The following is a 15,193-nucleotide window of genomic DNA, read 5'->3' as shown; positions in this document are numbered from 1 at the left end:
TACTAAGGTGCCGGAAGCCGGTCCATCCTTGCTGCTTGACACAGTCGCTGCAGTGATGGTGGAAACGATCCAGTAGAATAGGAGAAATTGGTGATGCAGCAGAGAGAAGCAATTTGATCCTTGGGAAGGCAGATGGAAATGGGCTATAGTGCAGACCTATGTGAAAAAGCAGAGAATATGGATCCGGAAGCAGATCAGAAAAGTTGGTAGATTAGGTGGGAAGAAGGTGAATCTGAATGCCTCTATTTTCTCAATGAATTATATATTGAGGTCCTATGAAAATGAAGTGGGGGGAGTATGCTGAAGGTTTGAAAGAAGAAGAAAGCATTATATTGAGTAGTGGAAAACCAAAACTACTAAGAGAGCATAGTAGAATTGCTGGGCAGTATTAAGTGCTCATTTAAAGTTTATAGTCAGAAATTTCATTTAAGAGAGCAGAGTCGTGGGCTTCTTTCCAGCCATATCCAGCTGCTTAGGTGCAGACATGGACTATTCAGTTAATTGGGTATGACAGGATTTGGAATTTTGTCAGTGAGCATAATGAAGAGAATATAACAAGAGAATCTATATATATAAAGAGCAAGGGGCCGTCACATCTGGAACAATTGAACAGACATCCGAACAGGCTGCGTGGGGTGACCAGGCCAGCACGGGGGTTAGTGAGGGACAACCAAACGACTGAGCAGCAGGCTGCGTGAGGTGACCAAGCCGGCAGGGCGGGCAGTGAGGTGCGACCAAATGACCAAACAGCAGGCTGCGTGGGGCGACCAGGCCAGTGGGGGGGGGCAATGAGGGGCAACTAGGCAGGCAGGGGGGGCAGTTGGGGTGACCAGGTTGGCAGGCAGAGGCGGTTAGGGGTGATCAGGCTAGCAGGGGGGCTAGTTAGGGGTGATCAGGCAGGCAGGCAGGCAGGTGAGCAGTTAGGAGCCAATGGTCCTGGATTGTGAGAGGGATGTCCGAGGGGCCTGAACTGGAGAGGGTGCAGGCTGGGCTGAGGGCCCCCCTCCCCGTGCATGAGTTTCATGCACTGGGCCTCTAGTCCTATATAATAAAATAGAAACATGTAAATTGACCATCCCTCTGCTATGCTCACCAGCCAATCAGGAGTGAGTATGCAAATCAATCCAACAAGGATGGCGGGTTAATTTGCATACACAGGTGTGAGGGGCCTGGGTCCCTGGAACATCCTCAGGACCCAGGCCGCTCCTAGCCTGTAGGCCTGCACGTAGGCCCTGAGTGGCCAGGGCCCCAGAATGCCCCCAGCCACTCTGGGCTTATGGCCACAGGCCCCAAATGGATGTTCCCGCCCTGTGGCTGCTTGAGCGTGCGCCGGCGCCCACAACGTGGGGCTGGCTGCCAGCCTCAGGGATGTGCGGAGACCCAGCGGCCGCCGTGCGCACAGCCCTGGGTCTCTGCATGCCCCCAAGCCCGGCGCCCACAACACGTGGGGCTGGCTGCCGCCCTCGGGGGTATGCCCCCCCCTGGCTGCAGGGACATGCCCCTAGCCCAGTGGACACAACGCAGGGGGTCCTATGTGCATGAGCTGCAGAGGAAACACCTTTTCTTTTCTTTTTTAAAAAAAGATATTTTATTGATTTTTTACAGAGAAGAGGGGAGAGGGATAGACAGTCAGAAACATCGATGAGAGAGAAACATCGATCAGCTGCCTCCTGCACACTCCCATTGGGGATGTGCCCCCAACCAAGGTACATGCCCTTAACAGGAATCAAACCTGGGACCCTTCAGTCTGCAGGCCGACGCTCTATCCACTGAGCCAAACCAGTTCAAGCGTAAACACCTTTTCTGACCGCTCATTGGCTAAGTTCTCTGTACGCCACCACTTGCAGTGTTCTTGGGTTATAAGAATCCAAGAAAGTGATCTAGGGTTTTTCCACCACACTCCGGGAGGAAAAAACGAAGGTCCGCTGCTAGAGGGGCTAAGAAATGTCATATCCTGTCCTAGCCAGATTGGCTCAGTTGATAGAGCCTCGGCCTGCCGACCGCAGGGTTTGGGTTCGATTATGATCAAGGGCATGTACCTAGGTTGCAGGCTCCTCCCTGGCAGGGGCCCAGGTCAGGGCTCATGCAGGAGGCAACCAATCAAAGTGTCCCTCTCACACTGATGTTTCTCTCTGTCTCTCCCTCTCTCTTCCACACTCTCTAAAAATCAATGGAAACATATCCTCAGGTGAGGATAAAAAAAAAAGAAAAAAAGAAATGTCATAGCCTATGAAAGACACATCTTGAAAATGCCTAAAGAAAGTTGTCATTTTTTCATGGTGAAGGGACTGGAGTCTGTGTTGATGAAAACACCTTGGAGGCTGCGGTGGCTGGCAGTGGCTGCAGCAGTGGGGTGATGGGGCTGGTGCCTTTCCCTGATCAGCCTGGTTGCCTCCCACAGAGGGAGGCCAGACTGCGGCTTAGGCCTGCTCCCCATGGGCCTAAGCCGTAGTAGGACATCCCCTGAGGGCTCCCAGTCTGTGAGAGGGGACAGGCTGTGCTGAGGGAACGCCCCCCCCCCCCAGTGCACGAATTTCATGCACCAGGCCCCTAGTCTATATATATAAAAGGCTAAGTTACTGGCTGACTGGCCGGTAGGTATGATGCGTACTGACCACCAGGGAACAGACGCTCAACACAGGAGCTGCCAAGCTGCGGTGACTTGGCAGCGGGCGGTTCTTTGGTGATGTACCTCGAAACCAGAGAGGAGGGAGCCCGATTCCAGGGTGCATCACCTGAGAACCGCCCTCTCACAATCTGGGGCCCCTTGGGGGATGTCGGAGAGCTGGTTCCTGCCCAATCCCCGCAGGCCAGGCCTAGGGACACCACCTGTCGGAAGGACCTCACTCACTCCACAGATGCCCTTTGAGCCGAGGCGCTACCCCAGGGGCAGCTGGCTGGGGAGGGACTGCGGGAAGTTGGCTCCAGGGTGTGTCCAGCCCATCTTGCCCAGTCCTGCCTTGCTGGCCACCTTCTAATTAATTTCCTTTCAATTTGCACGAATCTGTGCACCTGGGCACTAGTTAGAATATTTACAATGGACTCTAGACTGGGAAAGAAAAAAATGAGAACGTGAGGAGCATGAGATAATTAGTGAAAAGTAAGACACTGATGGATTAGAGGACTCCATGAGGCTCTGATTCAACAGTAGGAGATCTATTCATATCGTTCCCTACAGTACCAGAATAAAGGAGAAAAATCATGCAATTATCCTAATAGGTTCTGGAAAAGCATTCAGTAAAATCCCACCCTCTTGTTGACACACGCGCACACACACAAACACAACTATTAATAAACTGTGAAAAGAAGGAAATTTTCTAAATGAGTTATATACATCATCATCATCATCACCATCACCATAAAGTGATAAAAAGCATCCACCAGGGAAAAAAAAGGCACACATTGCATACAGTAGAGATTACCTATCAGGGATGCCTATACTATGACTCCCATAAAGGCAATTATCCAGAGCTAAATAAGTACATAAATGTTATATATAGATGTGTTCTATTAAATTAAATGTTTTATGTTAAAATACAGATGTATCCTGTTACATGGAACATGCTACTCTAATATGTACAAGCTGTGCTATCCATGCAAGGAAGGAATAGAGAGAGTTCCTGAGAAAGTATCTGGGTGGCTACTTAGTTTCCATGAAACTCACCTTATATAAACGGGTCCCCTGGTCAGGGAATATTTATGGGACCAAGGGTGGTCAGCAGCAGCAGATCTTTTTCAGATGTCTTGATGCCTGTTGACCGAAGCAACTCTAAGTAAACAGTTTGTTTAGATAATACATTCATGCTTCTGGTAATTGAGAGCCACTCCATCAAATTACTTGTTACAATAAAAATGGCAAACTGCAAACCCCACTAAAATAAAAAACAAGAAAAGCACGCCAATTATTATTTCTACTGGTCAATGTCATATTGGAGTATTTATTGCTGAGAGACAAGAAAAAGAAGTGATTATAAATATAGGGGAAAAGACACAATACAAGCATTACCTGAAGATGAAAGATATTTCCTAGAAAATCTAAGTGAACCAACTGAAAAATTATAAGAATGAATAAGACAGTTAATAAATTGGTTATATACAAAGTTACCATATAGAAATCAATAGTTTCCATACAGACCAGTGATAACTTACTTAGACTATGTCATGGAAAAGAATCAATTCACAGTTGCTACAAAATCTATAAAGAAGCAAGAAATAAACTTAATAAGAAACATGAAAGTCCTATATGAAGTTTTACTCTAAGATATAAAAGAAAATAAAGACATATGGGAGACCATTTATTTTAAAGATGTCATTTCTAATCCAAATAATTATTTTTTTAAATGAAATTTGGCAGGTTGACCAAATAATGTAAGAATAGCCAAGAATACTGATCAAGTAGGAGGAAGGACTTACCCTAGCAGATATCAAAATGTACTATGAAGCTACAATTCATTCAAATAAAATATTACTGACCAAAATATATGGGCATTTATAAAAACATAAACGAAATAGAGGTCCAAGACCAGATTCTTTCTCCGTTTCTCTCTCTCTCTCTCTCTCTCTCTCTCTCTCTCTCTCTCTCTCTCTCTCTCTCCATACATATATGAACTTAGTTCATGAAAAATATGGCATTTTAAATTAGAGAGGAGAATAATGGCTATAACAAATGTTGTTGGGACTATTGGATATCCATTTGGGAAAAATAATATATCCCAACCCCACAGTATTTGTCTTTCTCTGTCTGACTTATTTCACTTAGCATAATACCCTCAATGTATTATGAGGTATTAGCATAATACCCTCAACATCCATGTTGTTGCAAATGGCAAAATTTCAGTCTTTTTATGATGAATGGTATTCCATTTTGTATATACATAAATTTTTGAATTAGTATTTTCATTTTCTTCAGATAAATAACCAGAAGTAGAATCGCTGGATCATGGTAGTTCTATTTTGAATTTTTGAGGATCCTTCATACTGTTTTCCATAGTGGCTATATCAATTTACAATCCCACCAACAGTGCCCAAGGGTTCCCTTTTCTCTACATCCTTGCCAACACATATTATCTCTTGTCTTTTTTATAATAGCCATTCTAGCAGGTGTGAGGTGGTATCTCATTGTGGTTTTGAGCCTATAGGCTTTTCTCTTGGCATGTTCTGTTTTCCTAGGGAAGATCTTCCAATCTTCAAACTGGGAGAATCTGGCCTTAGTTATCAAATACATACCCTTATGTTGGGAACTCACATCTAACAGCCTCCTAAAAACTTGGCATTTCTAACAGAGCTGATATCTTTTAATAAGATAACAAGGTCACACATCTTTAAATACAAACAAACAAAACCCACAAAAATCAAAAAACACCCTGGAACAGTGGAAAGAGCACTGGGCTTGGAGTTACAGAGACTAGATTTCAATCCTAGTTCAACTATTATTTAGCTGCGTGATCCTGAATAATAAACCCTTTTTCCTTCTCTGGGTCTTAGTTCCCATCTATAAAAATGGGGATAATAATAGTATTGACCTTGTAGGTTTGTTGTGTTGATTAAATAATATATAAGAAAAGTCTAATCTACTGCCTGGAATATCAGTTCCTTCTAAAAAATAATAGTTGAATTTGATGTCATGTGTTGGGAAAGCTAGAGGTAGCTCAGAGGGGAGAAACTAAAGTATTTTTTTATTCTCTTTTTTTTGTTTTGTTTTATTTTTAAATTCTTACAAACCCTTGTGTCAAGGGCTGACTTTCAATAGATCACAGGGAGCTGCTCTGCTATGTATGAAATCCCAACCCAGAAGGAGGTCGTCTACGAATGGTTTAGCACCAGGTTTCCCATGTGCATTGCGTGAAGGGCGAGGGGACAGCCCCCTTGAAATTAAAGTGTTAAGGTAGAAAAAGAATATTAAGACTGGGAGCTCCTTTACATCTTTATTTTTTTATCTTCTCTGTTTTTTGTATAGAACTAAGTGCTCTACTTAGCAAAAGTTTGTTGATTTGAAATGATCTTGCCAGGCAAGAAGAGCAATAAAATCATAGCAATTTGTAGTCTAAATGTTGCTTCTAATGTTTGGTGACAGGAAAAGCTTAAGCCCTTGCTTAGGCTTAGACTAGTCTTTGTGCATTCACTCTGTTATTCCATCTTATGGTTTGAGGGTGATGAAAGGAATTACCACTTACTTAGTGCCTACTGCATGCCACACAATGAGTTGTCATCTCATTTAATCACTAGGGGCCCGGTGCACGAAATTCGTGCACTGGGTGTGTGTGTGGGGGGGGAGTGTCCCTCAGCCCAGCCTGCCCCCTCTCACATACTGGGAGCCCTCAGGCATTGACCCCCATCACCCTCCAATAGCAGGATCGGCCCCTTGCCCAGGCCTGACGCCTCTGACAGAGGTGTCAGGCCTGGGCAGGGGACCCTCATTTCCCCCCATCACTGGTTCTGCCCCCAGCCCAGGCCTGATGCCTCTGGCCCAGGCGTCAGGCCTGGGCAGGGGACCCCCAGAGACCTCCGATTGCTGGCTCTGCCCCTTGCCCAGGCCTGATGCCTCGGCCAGAGGCGAAGACCCCCATCACCCTCCGATCGCCTGATCGGCCCCTTGCCCAGGCCTGACGCCTCCGCCAGAGGTGTCAGGCTTGGATAGGGGACCCCCATCTCTTCCCACGATCACTGCCTCTGACCCCCGCCCAGGCCTGAGGCCTCTGGCCCAGGAATCATGCCTGGGCAGGGGACCCCCATCTCCCTCTGATCGCTTGCTCCACCCCCCGCCCAAGCCTGACGCCTCTGACCCAGGCTTCAGGCCTGGGCAAGGGGACCATCATATCCCTCCAATCCCCGGCTCCGCCCCCCACCCAGGCCTGATGCCTCTGGCCCAGGCATCAGGCCTGGGCGGGGGACCCCCAGCCCCCCGCCCAGGTCTGATGCCTCAGCCAGAGGAGTTGACCCTCATCACCCTCCGATCACCAATCACCGGATCAGCCCCTTGACCAGGCCTGAGGCCTCCGGCAGAGGTGTCAGGCCTGAGCAGGGGATCCCCAGCTCCCCGCGGTTGCAGGCTCCGCCCCTGCCCAGGCCTAACGCCTCTGGCCTAGGCGTCCGGCCCGGGCAGCGGGGACCCGCAGCGGCAGCAGCGCCGCGATCTCCCGCTCTGCCCCTGCCCAGGCCTAACGCTTCTGGACGAAGCATTAGGCCTGGGCAGGGGACTCCCAGCTCCCCGCGATCTCCCGCTCTGCCCCTGCCCAGGCCTAACGCCTCTGGCCGAAGCATTAGGCCTGGGCAGGGGACCCCCAGCTCCCCGCGGTTGCAGGCTCTGCCCCTGCCCAGGCCTAACACCTCTGGCTGAGGCGTCCGGCTCGGGCAGCGGGGACCCGCAGCTGCAGAGGCCCCGCAATCGTGGGCTCCGCTTTAGGCCCAGGCAAGGGACCCCTAGCTCCCAGGACTGCCAGCTTCGACTGTGCCCAGCTCCCATCGCTGGCTCCACCCTTACTTCCTGCTATCACTGGCCAGGGCAGCAAAGGCGCCTGATTCTCCCATCATGGCTGGGGGGCAGGGCAAAGGCGGCCCCAGGGCCACCTTTGCCCTGCCCCCCAGCTCTTAGCTCCCCCCTGGGTTTCCGATCACTGTCAGTGGCAGAGGGCTTCTTCCTGCTTTCCCTTTCGCCTCCCTGCATTGTGCCTACATATGCAAATTAGCCGCCTTCTTTGTTGGCAGTTAACTGCCATCTTAGTGGGCAGTTAATTTGCATATAGCCCTGATTAGCCAATGAAAAGGGTAGCGCCATACGCCAATTACCATTTTTTTCTTTTATTAGTGTAGATTATTTCTACTGGGGGACATGTAATCTTCCCCACAGTTATATGACTGATAAATGGATCTCTCTGATGTTGGTGCCCAGACTTGTTCTGTTGCACCATGTTGCACCTCTGACTCTTGCCTCGCCTGGGCTATACCAACAATCTCCTCACTGGTGTTCCTGTCTCCAATGTTTCTCTTCCCAACCCATTCTCCAGACTCCAGTAAGCTAACTTCCTAAAATATTGCATTGTCTACTTTGACTCAACATGGGTTGGCTTCTCTTTTTTATTAATGTGGGTGCAAACGATTTATTTTGCATTTTATAGTGGCAAGAGTCAATTGTTATGTGACCTTAGGAAATTACCTTCTGTTGCAAACTGACCCACGCCAACTTGCTTATTTATTAATTATATTAATAAACATATACTTGCTAATTATTGAGTGGGTTTTTATTTGGTTGTTATTGCAGGGGTGAGGGACAGATATCAGCAACCTCCAACAGTGAGAGATGGGTCATATATTCCTTCCCTAAACCTTATTACCAAGTAGTGTGCTACAATGAAAGCAAGTCCCACACTTAAATGTCACATGGTCAAATATTTATGAACAAGCAGGCAAAACCAGTCATACAACTTGCAAGCTCAATAAAGTCCCAGCTCTTGATCTTTTTAGACACTTTGCCAAACACTTTGCATGAAAGGTTTACTTTAGGTAAATAAGATAATATTCTAGTAACAGGATTCTAGTCAGAATATTTGTACTAGTAATTCACCTGCTAGTTGGAATCAGGTAACAGGATCTTCCACTAAATGGGGAGAAAAAGACTGATTAAATCCTAAGCCCATAACATCACTCACTAGATTCTCATCTCTTGGTCAGGAGTGGAGATGCCTGTACAATACAATACTTCTAGCCAAATCACATATCTTGACACCACTCATTTCATGCATGAAAAATCATATCTAATATCTAGCCATATTTAAGTCTTGTAGCATAGATTGGAGATAAAGATAGCTGGAGTTCTTGTAGCTGCTACTGGAATATGAACTATTTTTTAAAAAATATATTTTATTGACTTTTTACAGAGAGGAAGGGAGAGGGATAGAGAGTTAGAAACATCGATGAGAGAGAAGCATCGATCAGCTGCCTCCTGCACATCCCCCACTGGGGATGTGCCTGCAACCGAGGTACATGCCCTTGATGGGAATCGAAACTGGGACCCTTCAGTCCGCAGGCCGACGCTCTATCCACTGAGCCAAACTGGTTTGGGGTGGAATATGAACTATTGATTACAATTTCTCAGATACTAACAAACTTCCCCTAGAGTGTATAATTGTTTTTTTGTTTGTTTGTTTGTTTTTTTGGCACCCCAGATGGGACACGAACCCACAATCCATGGCTTAGGATGCCAGGAGTGTATAATTCTTATTAGAGTACCTAAAACATTAACTAATAGCCTCCAAGGTTTACACTAAAATTAATTAACACAGACATATAAAACTTTCTAGCCTGAAATATTTTAATATATATGGTTAACATATATAATGTTATATATTATAATATTTAATATAAGTAAATTACAGATAACATAACACATTCTCTGAGGTTCAGTTTATTTTATGAGGAGATAGGATGAGCTGACTTCTAAAGTTTCTTCCATGATCTTATAAATGGATTTTAATACCATTATAAAGATATGGGTTAGGGTCATGAAAAAATGTACTGATAGTTGCTAGAGCAGCGGTTCTCAACCTGTGGTTCGTGACCCCTTTCGGGATCGAACGACCCTTTCACAGGGGTCGCCTAAGACCATCAGAAAACACATATATAATTACATATTGTTTTTGTGATTAATCACTATGCTTTAATTATGTTCAATTTGTAACAATGAAATTGGGGGTCACCACAACATGAGGAACTGTATTAAAGGGTCGCGGCATCAGGAAGGTTGAGAACCACTGTGCTAGAGGGTCATCAAGCATAAAAACCACCTTTATAAAAAAATAAACAAGTCGGAACTCGAAGGCAGCTTTCTCTCCGAGGTTTGCAGCGGTTGCTGGGACTCTGTGAGGCAGAGCCCCTAGGGACGGAACTGAGAGCCACCATAACTGCTCTCTCCGGCCCATCCTGTTGAGCCCGAGCGACCCACCCGCCCCGCCCAAGCCCTGCGCAGAACCATTTGCCGGATAGCCTCAGGCAAAGGCTAGATTAGCACCTCCCTAGAGGACAGAAGTTTTCCCACTGCAGACACAGCTGATTCTCACAGCCAGCTGGCCTGGAGGTCAAATCCCCCTAGTATTAACTACAACAATCAAGGCTTAACTACGGAGGACTGCACACAAAGACCACTAGGGGGTGCACCAAGAAAGCATAAAAAATGCGGAGACAAAGAAACAGGACAAAACTGTCAATGGAGGATATTCAGTTCAGAACCACACTTTTAAGGTCTCTCAAGAACTGTCTAGAAGCCGCTGATAAACTTAATGAGATCCTCAACAAATCTAATGAGACCCTCGATGTTATGATAAAGAACCAACTAGAAATTAAACATACACGGACTAAAATAATGAATATTATACAGACTCCCAACAGCAGACCAGAGGACCGCAAGAATCAAGGCAAAGATTTGAAATGCGAAGAAGCTAAAAACACCCAACCGGAAAAGCAAAATGAAAAAAGATTCCGAAAATACGAAGATAGTGTAAGGAGCCTCTGGGACAGCTTCAAGCGTACCAACATCAGAATTATAGGGGTGCCAGAAGATGAGAGAGACCAAGATCTTGAAAACCTATTTGAAGAAATAATGACAGAAAACTTCCTCTACCTGGTGAAAGAAATAGACTTACAAGTCCAGGAAGCACGGAGAACCCCAAACAAAAGGAATCCAAAGAGGACCACACCAAGACACATCATAATTAAAATGCCAAGAGCAAAAGACAAAGAAACTCAGTTACCTACAAGGGAGTACCCATACGACTGTCAGCTGATTTCTCAACAGAAACTTTGCAGGCCAGAAGGGAGTGGCAAGAAATATTCAAAGTGATGAATACCAAGAACCTACAACCAAGATTACTTTATCCAGCAAAGCTATCATTCAGAACTGAAGGTCAGATAAAGAGCTTCACAGATAAGGAAAAGCTAAAGGAGTTCATCACCACCAAACCAGTATTATATGAAATGCTGAAAGGTATCCTTTAAGAAGAGGAAGAAGAAGAAAAAGGTAAAAATACAAATTATGAACAACAAATACACATCTATCAACAAGTGAATCTAAGAATCAAGTGAATAAATAATCTGATGAACAGAATGAACTGGTGATTATAATAGAATCAGGGACATAGAAAGGGAATGGACTGACTATTCTTGGGGGGAAAGGGGTGTGGGAGATGCGGGAAGAGACTGGACAAAAATCGTGCACCTATGGATGAGGACAGTGGGTGGGGAGTGAGGGTGGATGGTGGGGCGGGAACTGGGAGGAGGGGAGTTATGGGGGGAAAAAAGAGGAACAAATGTAATAATCTGAACAATAAAGATTTAATTAAGAAAAAAAAAGAATAAACTCTGTGTTTCATGTAGTCACAACTATAAACCTATTTTTGCCCAATCCTATATAGAGATATATTTAGATAGTCTACTTCTTTTTGTGTGTGTTTTGGTAGATTATATCTCTCAGGGAATTGACCCATTTCATCTAGGTTAGCAAATTTCTAGGCATAGAGTTCATACTATGCCTTTATTATCCCTTTAGTGTCCATAAGGTCTGTAGTGGTGGCCCCTCTTTCATTTATGGTATTAGTAACTTGTGTCCTCTCTTTTCCTTAGTTGGCCTGGCTAAAAGCTTATCAATTTTATCAAAAAAGAAACAAAAAGAAAAAAGAAAAAAACAAACAAAGAAAAAAAAACAACACAAACTAATATTTTCTTCAAAGGATTTATTTTTCTAAAATAGCAGTTCTTCTCCTTAGCTTCTAGTCATTAACTGTTATCTTCTAATCCCTCTTTTTAAATAAATATTTTAAAAATTATTAAGGTATAATTGACATATCCTATCTAATAAAGAGGAAATATGCAAATTGACCATCACTCCAACACATAAGATGGCCACCACAAGACGGCCTGCAGGGGAGGGCAGCTGTGGGCGATCAGGCCAGCCGGCGAAGGCAGTTAGGGGTGACCAGGCTGGCAGGCAGAAGCGGTTAGGGGCAATCAGGCAGGCAGGCAGGTGAGCAGTTGGGATCCAGCAGTCTTGGATTGTGTGAGGGATGTCCGACTGCCTGATTAGGCCCGATCCCTAAATGGGCAGTCGGACATCCCTCAAAGGGTCCCAGATTGGAGAGGGTGCAGGCTGGGCTGAGGGACACCCCCCACCTGTGCATGAATTTCATGCACTGGGCCTCTAATAACATTATATTAGTTTCGGGTATACAACAAAATGACTCAATATTTGTAAATATCATGAAATGATCACCACAAGTCTATGTAACATCTGTCACCATACATAGTTACAGAATTTTTTTTCTTGTGATGAGAATTTTTTTAAATTTACTGATTTCAGAGAGGAAGAGAGAGGGAAAGAAACATCAATGATGAGAATCACTGATAGGCTGACTCCTGCATGCCCCACACTGGGGATCGAGCCCACAACCCAAGTATATGTCCTGACCGGGAATCGAACCGTGACCTCCTGGCTCATAGGTCAATGATCAACCCCTGAGCCACGCCAGCCGGCATTGTGATGAGAACTTTTAAGACCTACTCTCTTAGCAACTTTGAAATATGCAACACTGTCTTAGTAATTACAGGCACCACAGTGTACAGTGCTTTCTAATGACTTGTTTTATAACTGCAAGTTTATAAAGTAAACTTTTTGACCCCCCCTTCACTCATTTAGCCCATCTTCCACCCTCTGCCTCTGGCAACCACCAATCTGTTCTCTGTGCCTATGAGCTCAGTTTGTTTTTTAGATTTCACATATAAATAAAATCATGTGGCATTTGTCTGACTTATTTCACTTAGCACAGTGCCCTCAAGGTCCATCCCTGTTGTTGCAAATTGCAAGATTTTATTCTTTTCTATGGCTGAAAAAAACTGAAATTATTTATATACCACATCTCCTTTATTCATTCATCAATTGATGGGTAATTAGATTGTTTTCATATCTTGGTTTATTGTAAATAGTGCTGCAGTGATCATGGGTTGCCTATATCTTTTCAAGTTAGTGTTTTCATTTCCTTCTGATAAACACACAGAGGTGAAATTGCTGAATCATATGGTAGTTCTAGTTTTAATTTTTTTAGAAACTTCCATACTGTTTTCCATAGTGGCTGCACCAATTTATAATCCCACCAATGGTACACTAAGGTCACCTTTTCTCCACATCCTCACCAACACTTGTTATTTCTTGTTATTTGATGATAGCCATTCTAACAGGTTCTGTTATCAATTGATATATCATTGATATATCAATGATATATCAATGAGGTGATATATCATTGTGGTTTTGATTCGCATTTTCCAGATGATTAGTGAATTTGAGCATCTTTCCAAATTGGCCATCTATATGTTTTCTTTGGAAAGATTTTTATTCAATTCTTCTGCCCATTTTTTAATTGGTTTTTATTTTGATATTGAATTGTCTGAGTTCTTTATATATTTCGGATATTAACCCCTCATCAGATATATTATTTGAAAATATTTTTCCCTTTAAGTAGCTTGGCTTTTCATTTTGTTGATGGTTTCCTTTGCTATGCAGAAACTTTTTAGTTTGGTATAGACCAGTGATGGCGAACCTATGACACACGTGTCAGAGGTGACATGCGAACTCATTTTTTTGGTTGATTTTTCTTTGTTAAATGGCATTTAAATATATAAAATAAATATCAAAAATATAAGTCTTTGTTTTACTATGGTTGCAAATATCAAAAAATTTCTATATGTGACACAGCACCAGAGTTAAGTTAGGGTTTTTCAAAATGCTGACATGCCGAGCTCAAAAAGTTCGCCATCACTGATATAGACCCACTTATTTATTTTTTTCTTTTATTTCCTTTGCTTTAAATGTCAGATCCAAAAAAGCATCACCAAGACTGATGTCAAGGAACTTACTGCCTGTTTTCTTCTAGGAATTTTATGGTTTCAGGTCTTATGTTCAAGTCTTCAATCCATATCTAGTTAATTTTTTGTTGTTGATCCTCACGCCAGCATATATTTTTCCATTGATTTTTAGAGACAGTAGAAAGGAGGAAAGGGAGGAGAGAGAGAGAGACATCAAAGTGAGAGAGAAACATCGACGTGAGAGAGACACATCGAGTGGTTGCCTTCTGCACATGCCCTACGTGAGTCGGGATAGAATCTGCAACCCAGGTACATGCCCTTGATCGGAAATCGAACCCGTGACCATTTGGTATGCAGGCTGACACTCTAACCACTGGGAAACACAGGTTGGGGCTATTACGAGTTAATTTTTTGGTATAGTGCAGTGGTCGGCAAACCGCGGCTCACGAGCCACATGCAGCTCTTTGGCCCCTTGAGTGTGGCTCTTCCACAAAATACCACATGCGGCCGCGCACGTACAGTGCGAAGTTGACTTAAAACTTTCAGTAAAGTTTATTAAGCTAATTTTAGGGAACGTTGTGGAGTGAAAGAAGATGTAGTGTTGAGGATTGAGAAAGGTATGTTGAGATGGTTTGGACATATAGAGAGGCTGAACGAAAGGAGATAGACAAAACAAATATACAAGACGAGTGTGGATGGGAGAGTTGGAAGGGGTCGACCTCAGCGAACGTACCTCAATCAGATTGAGGACGTTTTCAGCAAAGGCCAGCTTAGGAGTGCCCTAATTAAGTTAATAACAATGTACCTACCTATATAGTTTAAGTTTAAAAAATTTGGCTCTCGGAGAACCAAGATGGCGGCATAGGTTAACGCCGGAGTTTGCTGCCTTGAACAACCACTTCAAAAGTGAAACTAAAAGACAGAACGGACATCACCCAGAACCACAGGAACGTTGGCTGAGTGGAAGTCCTACAACTAGGAGGAAAGAGAAACACATACGGAAACTCAGAGGAGGCGCAGTGCTGAAGTCAAATTCTGAGGTGCGGAGTGTGCGGAGCGGGCTGGCGGCGGAGGGCGCGGTTGGCGTTTTCATTTGGGAGGGAGTCGCAGACTCTGAGCTCCAGATACAGGCGAGTGTTTAGGGACCCAGACTCAAACGGGAGAAGCGGGACTGTCTGGCTTCGGTCAGAGCGAGTGCAGCTTTCTCTCTGAGGTTTGCAGCGGTTGCTGGGACTCAGAGAGGCAGAGCCCCTGGGGACAGGACTCAGAGCCGCCATAACTGCTCTCTCCGGCCCACCCTGTTGATCCTCTGCAACCCACCCCGCCCAAGCCCTGCACAGAGGCATTTGCC

Source organism: Myotis myotis, unplaced genomic scaffold, assembly GCF_014108235.1.
Source record: "Myotis myotis isolate mMyoMyo1 unplaced genomic scaffold, mMyoMyo1.p scaffold_m19_p_2, whole genome shotgun sequence".
Taxonomy (NCBI): Eukaryota; Metazoa; Chordata; class Mammalia; order Chiroptera; family Vespertilionidae; genus Myotis; species Myotis myotis.
The sequence above is the reverse complement of the archived record's forward strand: the minus strand, read 5'-3'. Positions refer to the sequence as shown.